The sequence below is a fragment of the Balaenoptera ricei genome, chromosome 4 (genome assembly GCF_028023285.1).
Source record: "Balaenoptera ricei isolate mBalRic1 chromosome 4, mBalRic1.hap2, whole genome shotgun sequence".
NCBI lineage: Eukaryota > Metazoa > Chordata > Mammalia > Artiodactyla > Balaenopteridae > Balaenoptera > Balaenoptera ricei.
The window spans coordinates 158423708-158440674 of NC_082642.1; positions in this window are offsets into that span (position 1 = coordinate 158423708).

Here is a 16967-nt window from a genome sequence, read left to right on the forward strand (position 1 = left end):
GGGCACAGATCCCACATGGAGTCAGGTTTGTTCTTCTCTGTTACAGGATGGCTGTCAAAGGTTACCTAGGGGACCCGGCGGAGCTGGGATTCGACCTGCCTCTGTGGGACCCTGCGGTCTCCACTCTCCATTCAGGGTGCCCGCCCCGCCCTGCAGCTGGCTGACTGGGGAGAGAGGGAGCCCCTGGGGTCCAGTTATCGTGTGATCTTCAGGCTTCCTTCCTGGCTGGGCTATTCTTCTCTCTGTTCAGCTCTGACCCAGGAACCGTGGGGTAGGTTTTGTACACCATCCCAGGGCGGACCCACCTGCTGGCCACACTTTAATCCCCAGGCGGGGGTACGGTGTTGGAGGGGGTCCCCAAACCACCCAGGGGTTCCTCCTCAGATCTGTCCTCCCCTGAGCGACCGATAGGGCCAGACCGTGCGCGCACTGGGAACGGGAACCCTGTCCCGCCGCGCGACTCCCCTGGCCCAGCCCTGCTACCCAGTGAGCCCTGGGGGAATCCACAGGCGGTGACACCCGCATCTGGTTTGCTCCCCGCTCCAAGGCTTGGAGACAGAGCGGGTCCTGCATCGTCTTCACGCCACTTGCTCTGTTCCCAGAGGGAGAGAGTCGTCCCAGCTAACACATGGCATGATTGTTATGTCATCGTAGGGGAAATTCCTGGGAGCCTTTTCTGGCCAGACTGCTGCCACAGCCCCCGCCCTCCCACTCCCCATAGTAACCCCAGGCCAGGCCAGGCTGGGGTTGGACCAGGTTTCAGGAAAGCACAGACCCCCAGAAACGGGCTTAGAAGGGACAGTTATTTGAAGGCCGCCCTGGCAGGGAGCCCGCCTGGCTGCCCTTGGAATCGCCTGGAGGGCCGGACCGGCGTGGACCCCCGGGCCCTGCCTGCGAGACCGCTGAGTTCTCCCGGCAGCAGCGCCAGCCACCGCCTGATGCTCTGCTTCAGTTTCACTCGGTGAATGTGGATGGAGCCCTCGCTGCAGGAGCCTGGGGCTTGGGGCTGAGGAAGGAATAACAAGGGGGCAGATCCCCATCCTGAAAGACTCCCTCACAGGGAGACGGGGGTCATCGTTACAATGATGAAGCCGCGAGACCTGGTCCTAAGTCTGGGGCTGCGTGACCTTGGATGCTTCACTTCCCGCCGGTGCCCCAGCTTCCCTGCCTGTCACACAGAGCCTCATCTGCAGGTTTGCCTGAGCTGGTGAGCCCGAACCGGGTGCTGGGGTCACACTTGACCACTTGCCAGCTGCGGTGCAGCAGCTACAGGGGCAGAGGGTCCAGCCTCGCAGACTCCAGGTCTTGATAGAAGCGGCGGCTGTGGGAAGCGGGGTGGGGGGGATGGAGCACAGGCTTCTTAGAGGGAAGGGGGTGAGGCCGGCCTCGGAGCCTCGAGAACCGAGCGCATGTTGCTGGGGGAAGTTCAGCCGTGTGTGTTCTCTTTGTTCTGTTCTGGGGACCCTGGGCTGTCCACCAGGGGCAGAAGATGGGGGCAGAGAGCCCATCCTGCCCTCCAGAGCGCACAGGCCCATAGCCATCCGCGTTCCCCCGGGGGAGTTCAAGTTCCGGGAATGAAGTAACACCAGTGCCAGAGCGGCAGGCCCCAGGGTCACCTGTGTTGGCCCAGCCTTGACAGACGGCTCGCCCAGTGGTCCCAGAGACCAGGGGGAAGCGCTGCCTGGGCCGTCCTGGGAGCCTGCCCTGCGTCCCTCCGTCCCTGGGCTTTGTACGCTGGTGCCCAGGGAAGGCGAGGACCAAGAAGCAGGCTGTCTGGCCCCAAGTGCTGGGGTTGCAACCTCCCACCTGCAGGATGCATGGCCCCTGGCACGTATACAACAAGCACGGACCGAGCGTGATCACAGGCCTGGTACTTGTCCTGTAATGTTGGGCCCTGAGGACACCAGGCAGAGTCCTGCCCTCGGAGCCCGCAGTCCTGTGAGGGCGAACCAGCCTTGAAGTGTGAACTGTGGTATGATGCCACAAGACCTGGCAGAATGTTACCCAGCAGGCTTCTCATCTGGGGTGAAATCTGCGCTGGGTCTTGAGGGATGAGTAGGAGTTCACAGATGGGTGAAGGTCAGAAGAGTGTTCCAGGTAGTCACTATGAACTCACCACCTCACAGAAACTACAGTCAGGGCTATATACTCCATGTCACCTCTCAGCTTTCTAATATTGTCCCTCTTGGTTAATCAAGCCGGCAGAGAGCCACACAGAGATAGCAGGTACAAAGTCACATTGATCGACACACCTAGGGTAGCCCTGGGGCCACAGACCTCCCCAGGGAGCTTCCTGCTGACCAGCTGTCGCATCGCTCTGCAGCTGCCTTGGGTGTGGGCCTGCCCTCTGTGTTCTGTACAGAGTTCCCTCCAGCCGGCCCCTTCCTGGGGAGCCACACCTGAGTGTGGATGCTTTGGGGACGCAACCACGGACTGATTCAGGGAGGCTCCTGGTTTACACTGAGGACAAACGGGGGGCTTAGAGTCGTGCACATGTATCGCCCACCAGCTGTGGGGGAGGGGTAGAGAACAGCGGGTCCTGAGTTGAGACAGAGGTTATGGGCCCGAGTACGCCCCTCATGGACCCTGGATCTCTTGCCCCCAGTCCTGGGCCAGCACCCATCATACCACATACAGGGGCATGTGACAGCCACTGCGGGTTTCAGGGAAAGCAGCGTCCAGCTCAAGGTACATATCCGGTGATGCTGCCACAGTGACCTCTACGTCCAGGGCTCTTTTGGGTTTGGAGCTATTGCGTCAGCCCCAGGTGCTGTGACACCAAGGAAAGGTTCCCAAGAACAAGTCAGCTGACGACCAGGGCACCCAAAGGAACAGAGATAAGTCAGAAATAAACAGAGCTGAGAGCCAGAAGCGGATGTGCCCGGCCGGGAGGCACCAGGCCCCTCGTGGACAGCCCTGCCTTTGGACCCAGACGGCCTTCCTCTGCAGCTGGACGGGCTCCAGCAGGAAGCTGAGGCCTGGCAGCCACTGAGGTGGCACCTGGGTGTGCCTCCACTTGAGCCTGACGAACACCAGCCCCTGGCCCTGCTCTGTGTCCCAGGAGGACAGCCATGGAAGACAGAGGTGGTCCCTGAGAGCCCCCGGTACAGGCGGGGCAGGACAAAAGTCCAGCAGCAGCAGGAGACCCTGGGGAGCCCCATCCTCCCACCAGCCAAGTTGGATAAGCCACCATGCTCGTCTTCCCTGTGAATCAAGCCACTGTCACTGACTGACTTGCAGGTGTGCTGGGTGCAAGAGTGTCCTCCCCAGATTCACGTCCTTCCTGGAAACTCAGAGCGTGGCTTTATCTGGAACAGAGTTGTTGCAGATGTAAGTGTTTCAGTTAAGACGAGGTCAGGCTGGAGTAGGGTGGGTCCCTGGTCCAATCTGACTGGTGTCCTTATAAGAGGGGAGGAGATGCAGAGACAGACACACAGAAAGGAGACGATGTGAACATGGACAGGCAAGGAGATGCCCTTGACTACGGGGACCGAGACCGGGAGATGCCGCTAGGATCCAAGGAACGCGGGCAGACCCGAGGAGACCGGGAGACGCCGCTAAGATCCAAGGAACGCGGGCAGACCCGAGGAGCCCGGGAGATGCCGCTAAGATCCAAGGAACGCGGGCAGACCCGAGGAGCCCGGAGAGGGGGGAGAGCCCTCAGAGGGAGCCCAGCCCACCGACACTTCCAGCCTCCAGACTGTGGGAGAAGGGATTTCTGTGGTTTAAACCACCCAGTTTGTGATACTTTGTTATGGTCGCCCCAAGGGACACCTGGCTCTGAGGGTCTATTTTAACTTGTACTTTCTTGGATGAGGGGCGGGGAGGGGAAGACAAAGCTAAAGATCTTGACAGTCGTCTTGAAAAGAGGCCCTCTCCTTCCCCACCCTGACCCTCCCCTGGTGAACTGGATGAACTCTGCCCAGTGCCCATTGCCCCCCGGCGCCTGGGACCCTGGCCCTCCTGCTGTGCAGGCTGTGACTCCACCCCCGTCTCGGGCCCCTGCCTTTGTCCTGGCTGTGCGCATGTGATTGTTGGTCCCTATGAATCACGGGCTGTAATCAATCACCACGTGCTTGTTGAATCCCTTCCCATGCTTCCACACATCACCCAAATAATCCCCACGGGTCCTTTATTCCAATTTCCTTGTCTTGGGGGGGCTGGACCACACTGACCAGCAGGGAAGTGCAGGGGTCTCACTTCCCAATCAGGGCCTCAAGGGCCAGGGCAGGGAGCAGCCCACGCCAGGGGAGGCCCAAAGGGAGGTGACCATGTCGTGAGTCGTCCAAACTGGGACATGTTCAGAGAGTATGGGGTGCTCTTAGCGATTATGCCAGGATAGCAGGTGTGGGGTCCCAGGCCACCCACCAAGAGGGCACTCAACCAGCCCCTCACCGGTGGCAGTCACTTCTGAGTCTGATTTGAACAGCGTGTGGCTTTGATGGGGCACTGGCAAGGCGCTCTCTAAAGCTCTGGAAACAGACACAAAGCCAAGGGGTGCAAACATGAGTGCGTCATGGTCCGTCACGCTCTGACCTGCATGCCTGTGCACTGGCGGGCAGTGTGCATGTGGGTATGAGTGTGAATATCCAGCCCTGTCTTAGTGTGTTCAGGCTGCTGTAACAGCACCACAGACTGAGCGGCTTATAAACAACACTTATTTCTCACAGCTCTGAAGGCTGGAAGCCCAGGATCATGGCACCAAGGCCTTCTGTGGAGGGCCATTGTCCTGGTGCATAGATGGGCCTTCTTGCTCAGAGACATCTGCACTTCACATGGCGGGAGGGGCTGGGGATCTCCGGAGCCTCACTTATAAGGCCACTGATCCCATTCATGAGGGCTCCACCCTCATGACCTCATCACCTCCCAAAGGCCATCACATGGAGCATTAGGATTTCAACACAGGAGTTTGGGGAGGGACACAAACATTCAGGCCATTGCAGGCCCTAATCAGTAGTCAGTGAGCAGAGTAACCACACAGGGCCCGTGGGATTGCATCATTAAGTGTCTTTGTTTTCATTTCCCATTCAGCGGGGACCGATTCTTTTCCTTTTGGGATGAAAACTCAGGTGATCCCATGATTCCTAAAGTCACAAAACTTAGTTGTCAGGAAGCCTAATACTCAAACCTGACAAATACATTATGAATTATGAAAGACCATTGTGAATATAGATGCAAAATTACCTAACAAAATATTAGTAAATTGAATCCAGCAAGATACAAAAATAATGATACATCAGGATTTAGGTGGATTTATCTAAGGAAAACAAGGTAGGTTTAACATCAGATAATTAATGCAATTTACCACACTAATAGAAAAATGAAAATAAAAACATGCAATCATTTTAATAAATGCATAAAAAGCGTTCAGCAAAATTCACACCCATGCATGATAGAAACTCTCAGCAACTAGGAATACAACGGAACATTCTTAAGCTGATAAAGGGTATCGGCAAAAGAAGCCCCACAACTAACATCGTACCTTGAGGTGAAATAGTGGACATTCTCATTCTAAGATTGGGACCAAAGCAAGAATTCTCAGTCTCACCACTTCTTTTAACATTATGATGGTGGTTCCAGAAAATGTAATAAGGCAAGGTAAAAAAATAGTAGAGATCACAAAGGAAGAAGTAAAATTGTCTTTATTCACAGAAGATAATCTTATTTCCAACTGCTTGTGGCTAATATACAAAACCACAATTGATTTTTTATATTAACTTTGTATCCTATAACTTTTTTGTTTCAAAGGTTTCTTAGGATTTTCTAAAACAGCACAAATTGTGAAGGCACAGTTGATAAATATGACTCAATTAAAATCAAGACTACATATTTATCAGTATGTGACAGATGAGTAAAGAGTCAAGTCTTGAACTCGGAGAAGATATTTGGAGCCCACATAATTGACAAAGGATTGCTATCAAGGATACACAAAGAGCTCCTACAAACTAAGGCCACAAAGGACAAACATGGTTTTTAGAATACACAAATAGGAAGTGTAAGGTAAGGGAAACCTAAGTAGTCAATAAGGAAGTGGAAAGAGGCTCCACCTCACTCATAATTGATAATTACAAAATAAACTAACATTAGAATGACATATCACCAAATGTTGATAAGGGTGTGGAGAATTAGGAACTCTTAAAGTTGGTAGGGCATAATTGACACATCCACCCTGGCAAGCATTTGGGCAATACCTAGGAAACTGAACAAATCCATATCGTTTCGAAAGGAAGAAACTGGGAATAATATACCTAATTGCCTATCAGTAGGGGAATGCACTCTATGTTAAATTAAATTAAATGAATAAACTGTAATAGAAATGACTGCAGTTTTAAGGAAACAGCTAAAAGAAAATATTTTCATGTCAATTCACTTTATCCTACACCATACAAAGTTACTACGACTTATTTTTTTGTAATTCCTAGAAAAGCGTTTGAGGGTTTTTATTTTTTGCCGTGAAAAGGGCTGGGAAGCCCAGCTCCTGTGCCTGCCTCCACAATTCCTTATCACTCTGAACCTCAGAATCACCCCACCAGTCATTCATTAGCTACAGAATCTCTGAATTTTTCTGCTTTAAGGCCACATCATTCTGCAAAAGGTACCTTGGCGCAGTGAGTGTATTGAATTATGGTCCAAATGACCCTCATTAAGGCAGATAAACCCAGCACACAGATCCTGCCTGCCTGCTCTCAGTTCACTTTATTAGAGTCTATAAAAGTGGGATGATAAGCAAGGGCCCAGCTGATGGTTCTCCAATCATTTAATAGCCTTTGGGCACTCGCCCGGAGCTGTGCAATCTGCTGGACTGCTAACTGCTGGCCTCAGGGTACAGCCCTCGGTTACAGGGCTCCTCATCCATGAGCTCCAGGCCAGGTCACCTCCTTCCTTCTCCTCCGTTACCCATCCCACTTCCACACTCACCTACCGGGAGGACTCCCATCCCCCGCAGCTGGGGTGCCAAGGAATTGAGCAGACAGCAGCTTCCAGCTCAGGGAGAAGAGCTAGCAGGGCGGGGGTGCCAAGGGTCTGGTCCAGGACTGGACAGCTGCTCTGGGCACGAAACCTAGAGTGGGACCCAGTCCCTGAGGCCAAGTCAAGCTGAACTGAGTCTTGAGGGATGGAGTTAGGGAAGAAGGAAACAGAGATGAGTACAGATGTAAATAAAAGCCTTGCCAAATAAAAAAATAAAAATTAAAAAAAAGGGTAGGGTTTTATAGGGTTTGCACCTCCAGATTGTCACAACTGCACTAAAGCAGTCGCCTTGTATAGGACTCCTGTAATGATGGCAATACCACCCACGACCAGCATGGGAATGACGCTTCGCCCATTAGATTATCCTGACATCACTGCTCCAGCCTCATACCCACCTCGGAAGGCGTCCTAGTTGCCCATCATGCCCCCCGGGGGACACCCATGAAAGCTTGAATCCAGTTTTCCGTCTCTAGATCCCACAGGACCATCCTCTCTCAACGTTCCTGCACGACAGCAAAGATGACATCATGGAGGGTCCAGGTCACGACCACTGTGCTTGGTCCTGGAGCTGCTGCCACATGGACACCAAGTGCTGGGAACCCTTCTGCCCAGGGCTATCCAGAGTCTCTCTCACCACGTATGCTCCAGTGTCAGGGCTGTCTCACTCTGCCCTGATGCCCTGGAAAGAGGCGTGTTCTCGCTACATCTTCATCTTCCTCTTCCTCACATTTCGGACAACACACCTCCATGGCCCCCTGCCTGGCAGAGCCCAATTCAGGGTCTCCTGTATCTTTCATATTGATATATCCTCTGTTAGGAAGTGTGATGTGCAGACCTCGGGGCCCCAACGCTCACACATCTTTTCCTCCCACACGACTGCCTGTGTGTTTTGAATTTATTTTTGAAATCAGCATATTCACCCACTCAATCCTTCCTAATATAACGAATATGAAAAAGAATGTATATATGTGTGTGTGTGTGTGTGTGTGTGTGTATAACTGAATCACTGTGCTGTGCAGTAGAAATTAACACAGCAGAGTAAATCAACTGTACTTCAATAAAATAAATTTTTTAAAAAATGAGTAAGTTTGGGGAATGATAATGGCTTCCTTTTATGCAAATCGATGTCGGATTAATTTAATTATTCATGAAAGGCTATGTGTTATTCACCTCTATTCAGATAGAATTAAAAGGTATATATATAATAGAAAACAAAGCACAAAGTTGACTATAGAAGTTTTTCAATTAATTTCAGGAGGAAAGAATTCTAAGGTGAAATTAAACTTTGAGACAATGTTACACCATTTCAATACACATACGACCATGTAAAAATAAAGAAATATGGATTATAGAAAAATAAATAAGTTGTTGTATTGTGTGTACTTTTAAAGATATAAGCTATTTGGAGTATAATGGAGTCTTTCATGTCATGTTAACCATTTACTTAGTAAAATACCCCCCAAAAATCTAAACAAAATATTCCTAACGTTTGGAGCCACTGGAGGGAAGTAGCTGCAGCAGAAGGAATGCTGGATGGAATCCGTAATGAGGCATTTGAGTTGAGTTCATGATGCTCCCTTCATGACCACAGCTTCCCTATCAACTGTGACCACATCATCTTCTCCCTTTGGAACCTCCCAGGGTATCTGGGCCAAAGGCTGTGCACACGATGGATGTTTAGTAAATATTGACTGATTTTTCTTTGCTGAATAATGTATCGGCCTATGGGAGTTGAACAAATATGAACGCTTTGGTAAAACCCCTCAAGAGAGTCAAACACAAGCTATCATGTGAGTGCTGCGGATATGAATCATCTATTAATGAGCCTTGGTTTTAGCTTCTTTACATTTAATATGCGAAACAGGGCTATTCTGAGCCCTGAGAACATGTGAGCCCCTTTATAACTAAGAGCTACATGTAGGGAGGCTTCGGCGGTTGAAGTAGGCTCTGGCCTGTTGATGTTGCCATTCTTGATGGTCTCACACTTTGCTTTCAATTCCCTGGTGGACTGAATTCTTAATGAGGAGAATATATTACAGCCGGGGAAATGCATTCTCTGAAACATTGAAATGATGGTGAGTATGAAGGGTCAACCTGAGAGATATGCTTGCTTCAAACCCATGTGGCACCTTAGCACAGGCCAGCCAGAATCCCTGTGAGCAGCAGCCCTGGAGAGGTGGCAACCATGAGGAATTCTCCATGCAGATAAAGCTCCTTTCCCCCTGTGTAGACAGCTTCGAGGGATCAGTCGGAGATTCCAGTCTGGGTAGCGGATACTTTCTCTTTGCAGTTTTGATGGTCCGGTATGGCTTTGCTTTTGGCAACACGTTTCTCACAGGACGGATCTGCTCTCCACATCTTCTGAATTCCCTACAAACTACTTTCTATGCAGCTGAGCCAACAATGGTTGGGGATGTGGTGGAAAGAGCCAGAGGTGAGATGTGGCTGCAGTTTATGAGGTGTAAGGTGCCTTCAATTCTGATCATTCTTATCCTGCACTGTAGTGAAAAATCGAATGGGCCATTTGTTCACCTCTGCTGGAACCACTTGCTTTTTGAACAACTTAGTGGTCATCCCTAAGAAGTCAGAACCACAACCTCCAGTTTATTTTCTCTGACGTACTTTGAGGTGAAGGATAAGCTGGTGCATGGTGTGAGGGTCACACTGAGAGCACATTTGATCCAGGGGTTCATCGTATAAAACATGGTCACTTACTGGATGCTTCCCTGGTGGGATGCCAAGTCACTCTCACAAATGTTGTCCATCCTCACCCAGGGATGTAGCTGGGTCTTCATACCTGGTGAATTTGGCAAATCTACTAATATACAGAGAAAGTTGGGATTGCACTGCAGATGCCCAAGGACCTAGGAATTAAAATAAGAAAACTTGAAATGACTTGAGACTTTTATTTACCCTTAAGCTGGATGCTGGGTGGGATTTCAGTGGTTCCCTCCCTCATCCTTGGGCAGATAAATCTCTTTGGTATTGACCGGGCATCCAGGATGGGACGTTCAAATGGCTCCCAAACCGGGTCTCCAGGGCTCTGACCCTCTTCCAGGTCTGCTCACGCTCAGCCCTTCCTCTCCCTGCTTCCCGGACCACCCTATTTATTTGGATATTTTTAATGAAAATTTTAAGCTGTCATATTTTAAGCCTTTTTCCTCAGATTAACAGTATATAATGTTATGGGCATCTATATATGTGCTACCCAGATTTATCCACCTTGGACTTTGGTTCTATTTGCCTAGATACCTCTCATTTTATAAAAAGAAATAAAACAATAAAAGTGCCCCCTTAACCCATCCTTTTCCCCTCCCTCCCCAGAGTCAACTGTCATTCTAAAGTCAGTGTACATTATTCCCATCATATCCCTAAGCAATCTATAGTATTTGTTGTTGTTTTAAAAATAATCAGAAATGGTAGGGACTTACCCGGCAGTCCAGTGGTTAAGACTCCGTGCTTCCACTGCAGGGAGCACGGGTTGGATCCCTGGTCAGGGAACTAGGATCTCACATGTCGCACAGCGCGACCAAAAAAAAAAAAAAAAAAAAATCAGAAATGGTACCATAATATGCAGGCTTTTCATCTTATATTTTACAGTTAAATTTTGAAATTTATTTCTATTGATAAATAAGTCTGATTCATTTAATTTTTTGAATTCATTTAATTCAGTTTATTTCTTAACATTTTTACTTTCTGGAAAATTTGATGTTCTCTGTAAGATTTTTATATCAATTCATCAGATAACTTCTCTGCTGAAGATCTGAAGATGAATTTTCAGTATTATTACTTTTATGATTTTTCTCCTCATTAGCTTCTTGTATTTCTTGACCAGTATGCTCTTGCTTCTTGTTTTTAACTAGTAGTCATTATGATTAAAAATTAGTCAATATATTGCTAATAACTGTAAACTTGAAAACACTAAGGATCAAAAGTGATTTAACTGATGTGACATTAAGCAGGGGATGTGTCTTGACCTCAGTTGAAATAGAATTCAGGACAAAGCACTTACACATGACGAAGAGGGACACTTTATAAGTCACAATTCACAATGAAGGTATACCAGTTACAAATATCTTTGTACCAATAAGGGGCTGGGCAAAGGTATTCTACTTTACTAACCAGAAAGCATAGGTGATGCAGAAAGAGAGAAAAACACAGCTGATGTTGAGTTGGGAACACCATGCTGTGTTGATGGGGACACCATTCTGGGTATGTCATGTGAACAAAAATATAAGTAAGAAAAGATAGACAAACAGTATAATCAATAAGGTAGATCTTATGGACATACATATGTCGAAATTAAGGCCTGATAATACAACTGGAACCGAGCAGAACCCTGAAGCCCCTGCACCCTCCAAGTACAAAACCGAGTAGTTAATAATTAGGTCAATAGAGTCACAGACTCATTGTCTGATGCACATTCCTGAATTGCTTTTACAGATACTGTAACTGCCACTGGAGGGGAAAAGCTAACTGCATGATGACCAGACTGTAGCCATGACATAAGCTGCTCCATCTTGAGCAGTGCTGAGTCTGTGGCTAGCACAATTCCAAGAACTGGTCTCAAGAGAATGGGATTAACCTGATTGCTCATAGTAATCTATATTTTTGTGGGCATCAAAATAATTGTAGCTTGCTCTGCCCGTGTCTGTAAGCGGGCAACTAAAATTGTCAGCCAAGAGATGCTACAGACCCATGTTGACATCTTCCACTCTGAGAATATGGCATCCTATGTTAGCATGAAGAAGTGACAAAAGATGCACTTTTGCCCATAAGTTACAGAAGGCAGACATTTGCCCATAACCCTTTAGAACTGGAGTGACATCTGACAAGTGGGGATCTGTTAAGCAGCTCTTTTGCCCCTTTCCTGTTTCCCCTTTTCTGTTCCCCTCTAACCTTACAAAGAACCTAATTACAGGAATGAGATCACTAAGCAATTGAAACTAACTCCTGACGTGTGCTCTCCTCAATGCCCACCATGCCGTGTCTGACCTGTTGATTCTTTCCCTAGATAAGAATAAGTAAGGATGAAGAAGTAAGCAGTCAAAGGGTGACCAACTCTCTGCCCCAACAGCCCCTCAGCAATCCTGCAGACCACTTGGGCAAGATGACATCTGAAGAGTCATCCAGTCTGCGCGCAATGGAGAAGGATGCAGAACCCAACCTCCTGACTCCATAATTCACTGAGATTCTGCCCCTCCCCCCACCCCGGGTTTTTTTTTTTTTTTTCCATTAAAAACTGCAATGGCTGAGCAGAATCTCTGGAGTTGGTCTCTGGACACGAGTCCAACTTCTCCCCAGATTGCTGGCTTTTCTGATTAAAGCAACTTTCCTTTCTACTGGCACTTGGCTCTCGAATTATTGGCTTAGGAGCAGCGAGCAGCCAAACGTGGGTTCCATAACACAACTTCCTAAGTGCATGTGAAATATTCACAAAATTTAATCATATGTTTGTTCGCAAAGAAAGCATTGTGTTCCATACGGTAGACATGTGACAATCACTCTACGGTCAAATGTAAAAAAAGCTAGAAAATAATGACAACATTTCTGAAGGTTCTTGCATAACGAAATTTAAATATCTCTACTAAACACTTGTGGCTAAAAGATTAACTACAAACCAAAATTACAGACTTTCTTAAAAATCATGGTAATAAAAACACGACATTTCTGTATCTATGAAGAGTATTTAAAATAGTGATCAAAAGAAAATGTATAGCTTTAAACACATATCAGTAATAATGGAAGTAAATTCCCAACTCAGAAAGCTAGGAAAAGAATAGGAATGCAAGCCAAAATAACACAAAGACAAAGAAATTAATGAAGTAGCTAAGAGAAAAAGAATAAAGTAATAAATCAAAATCTTGGTTCTTTTGAAAAATAAACAAAACATGCAAACCACTAGCCAACTTAATAAAGAAAATGGAAAAAAAAAAAGAGAGAGAGAGAGAAAAAAACCCAAATAAAAATAAGAATTCTTTGGGAAACACCTATTACAATAGAGGAAACTTTAAAAATTATAAGAGGCTGCTCTGAATAACTTTATGCAGCTAATTTTGAAAATCTAGATGAAATAGACAAGTTCCTAGGAAAATCACACTGTACCCAAAGTGATCTGGTAGAGGCATGAAGCTCAAATCAACCATAGAGGAAAGAAAGAACGTTATCAAGTTTTACAGATTTGTTCTGTAAAATTCTCCATGCCCAGATGGTCTCACAGAGAAATTCTAACAAAGCTGCAAATACCAAATAGTCCCAATGCAACATATATTGTTCCAGAGAATTAAAAAAAAAGCAAAGGAAAATGCCAAAATTCACACTGAAAAAATTACCTCAAAATGTGTCATAAACCCAAAATATAGGATCTAAGGCTATAAAACTCCTAGAAGAAAACATACTAGAAAATCTTTGTGGTCTTGGATTAGGCAAATAATTTTTTCAGCTAGGGCACATAAAGTGTGAATCATGAAAGAAAAATTGAAAACATTGGACTTCTACAAAATTAAAAACATCTGTTCTTTGAAAGATACTTAAGGAAATGAAAAGGCAAGTCTCAGACTTGGAGGAAATATCTGCACAACATAAATCTGATAAAGGATTTGTATGCAGAATGGATAAAGAGCTCTTACAACTCAATATAAAGAAGACAAAACGCCTTATGAAAACCGTAGGATTGACATATACACACTACCATATATAAAATAGATAACTAGTAAGAACCTACTGTATAGCACAGGGAACTCTACTCAATACTCTGTAATGACCTACACGGGAAAAGAATCTAAAAAAAGAGTAGATATATGTATGTGTATAACTGACTCACTTTGCTGTACAGCAGAAGCGAACACAACATTGTAAATCAACTCTACCCCAATAAAAATCAATTTAAAATAAAAAGACTTGAACGGATGCTTAACCAGAGAAAAAGTAAAAAAAAAAAAGGATAAGCCCATGAAAAGATACTCTATATCATTAGCTACTAGGGAAATGTAAATTAAAGTGGAAATGAGATGCGCATCACATAGCAGCACGACTCAAAGTAAAAGTTAACAACATCGTGCTGGAGAGGGTGTGGGAAACCTCCGGATTCTCATGCTTTGTTGGTGGGAAGGCAAAATGGCACAACCATTTTGCAAGAAGAATTTGTTAGATTCTTATCAAGTCCAACAGAACAGTTGCCATATGACCCAGCGATCCTACTTAGAAGATATTTTCTAAGAGAAAAGGTATTTACACAGCCAACTCCAGACTCGTACACACTTGTCCCCAGCAGGTCTGTCCCTAACAGTGAAGCCCTGGAAACAACCCAAATGCCCATCGACTGGGGGCTGGTAAACACACAGTGAAATGCCCCCCTGCAGAATCCTACTCAGCAAGCAACAGGCATGGACAACCCAGATAAATCTCATAAAGAAAGATGCAAAGGATCATGCACAACGTGACTAAACTTACACGAAATTCTAGAAGAGGCAAAACTATAGTGAAAGGAAGCAGATTCATTGGTTACTTGGGGCTGGAAGTGGGAGGAGGGCATTGACTACAAACGGGCATGAGGGAATTGAGGGGGGGAATGAAGATCTTCTATATCTTCCTTGTGGTAGTGTTTACACAACTGCAAACATTTTTCAAAACTCACTGATTCAGTTAAAATAGACAAATTTTATGGCCTTGAATTATACCTCAATAAGGCTAATTAAAAAAAAAACAAACCATGTCAAGGTATAACAATTATCAGTATTACTGGTGTAAAGACAGTGAGCTGAATGAAAGGTCAATGCTATGACAAAATTGTTTCCCCAAACTCACCTGTTGAAGCCCTAACCTCAATGTGACTGTATTTGGAGATGGAGCCTTTATGGAAGTAATTAAGCTTAAATGAGGTCATCAGGGTAGGGTCTTGACCTGATAGGATTAGGCCTTATAGCTTTTTCTCTCCCTGTCCCACTCTGTCTCTATCTCAGTCTCTGCCTCTCTCTCCATGTATATACACCTAGGAAAGTCCCTGTAAGGACAGCCAGAAGGTGGTCGTCTTCAAACCAGCAAGAGAGCCCTTTCCAAGTTCCTAGGCTGCAACACTACATGCAGCATTTCTGCTTCGTGAACGCATATCAGTAAATTCAGCCTGATCCAACTTTATAAGTTTAGCAACTTACAATCTTTTTTAAAAAAATTTTTTATTGGCATACAGTTGCTTTACAATGTTGTGTTAGTTTCTACTGTACAGCAAAGTGAATCAGCTCTACGTATGCATATATCCCCTCTTTTTTGGATTTCCTTCCCATTTAGGTCCCCACAGAGCACTGAGTAGTTTCCTGTGCTATACAGCAGGTTCTCATTAGTTATCTATTTTATATATAGTATCAGTAGTGTATATATGTCAATCCCCATCTCCCAGTTCCTCCCACTCCCCCCTTACCCCTTTACAATAGTTATTGAGGCCAATCTCTGGACATAGGAGGCTACCTATTGTCAGACAAATCCCTGCCCCCTGGTGAAGGCGGGTGCGTCAGTCCCCAGGGTGGCCAGCAGAGGGCACTGGAGGACAGACAGCCCTGCGAGCATCCTGGGCCTGAAAGTTCTTCATGGGGAAACACCTTCCGTTCATTAAACCTGTGTCCTGAGATGAACAGGACACAGGACGGGCCTTCCTTCCTTGAAGCCACGTTTCTGACTGTGTTAAATTAAGGTCAAGTCTTCATTAAGTGCTGAGCTCTCTTTGGATCCCAGGAAATAAATACAGAAGTTGCCACCCACGGGTTCTTCTGGAAACCCTGCCCCTCAGCCCCAGAACAATATCAGCCCAGGTGCCTGACACCTGGGCGTGTGTCTGAGCTGCCACGGAGGCCCGGCTGGGCTGGAGCGGGGGTCCGGCCCCCAGGGGCTGTGGAGTGAGGCGGCTCCTCTTGTCCCCACCCGTCTGGGCCGCAGGGAAGCCCAGGAAGCTCCCAGCATGTCCTGGAACCTCCCACAACTGTTCACACAGATGCAGACAAACCCTGGGGAAGGGACAGAGGCTGTGGAAAGGGAAGGGCCCAGGAGGTTGAAGGGGAGGGCTTGACCAGTGGGGAGGGGCACTGGGACACCGGGCACGGGAGAGCGGTGGTCCATGAGGGCGCCACCCCGAGCCAGCCTGGCTGGGAGGCACGGTGTCACCTCACTGTAGCAGGACAGGCCACCAGCCAGGGGAAGGGGCACTGCTCACCACCCAGGTGATGCTTAGGTGTGCAAACCCCAGAAACACGCTGCACTCTGTGTGTGTGACCCTGAAGCGGTGGCCTCGGGGATCGCAGAGGACACTATGCTTCAGCCACTTTCTCAAGGCTGTGGGGTGCCAAGGCTCAGCATCCCTTCCGGGGTCCCCACCAAGTGTAGCGAGAGAGAAGATGAAGCTTCTCCTCATTTCACGGGAACGCTGCTGGCCAGGCCAACTCCCAGGGTGTTCCCAGGAGGGCCAGCAGTTGGGGCCCAGCCTGCTGTGGGTACGCTGTCCACTAGGACCATGGCATTGACCAGGGCCACAGCAGGACCCCCGGGGAGGGGACCTGGCAGGGATTAGCCTTCCTGCATCAGCAGGGGCGACCTCGGAGAGGCTGATGGTCGGGCACTGAGGTAAGGAGATCCCATCTGTCCCCCCACTTAATAGGGCCTGGACCATCGGGGTCAGTATGTGTGAATATAACAATAACTGGCACTAATCGTCATGAAGCCCTCGCCACGTGCCCGACACTGTTCTAACCACATCTCAGGAGATGTGGAGAACCTCCCCAAGGTCACACACGAGCACTGTGATGTCTCCTGTTGTGTCCGCCCCAAAGACCTGGCCCATCCCCTCTCCTGTGACTGCCTCTCAAAGCACCTTCATTACCTGAAGCAGCCGGGCAAGGACCTGGGTGAAGCCCCGGAGCCGGGGGACCAGGACAGTGGGAGTGAGGGGCGGAGCTGCCGTCCCCTCCCCCTGCCAGACCCTCTGCACCCAGCCTGCCCTTCTCCACCATCAG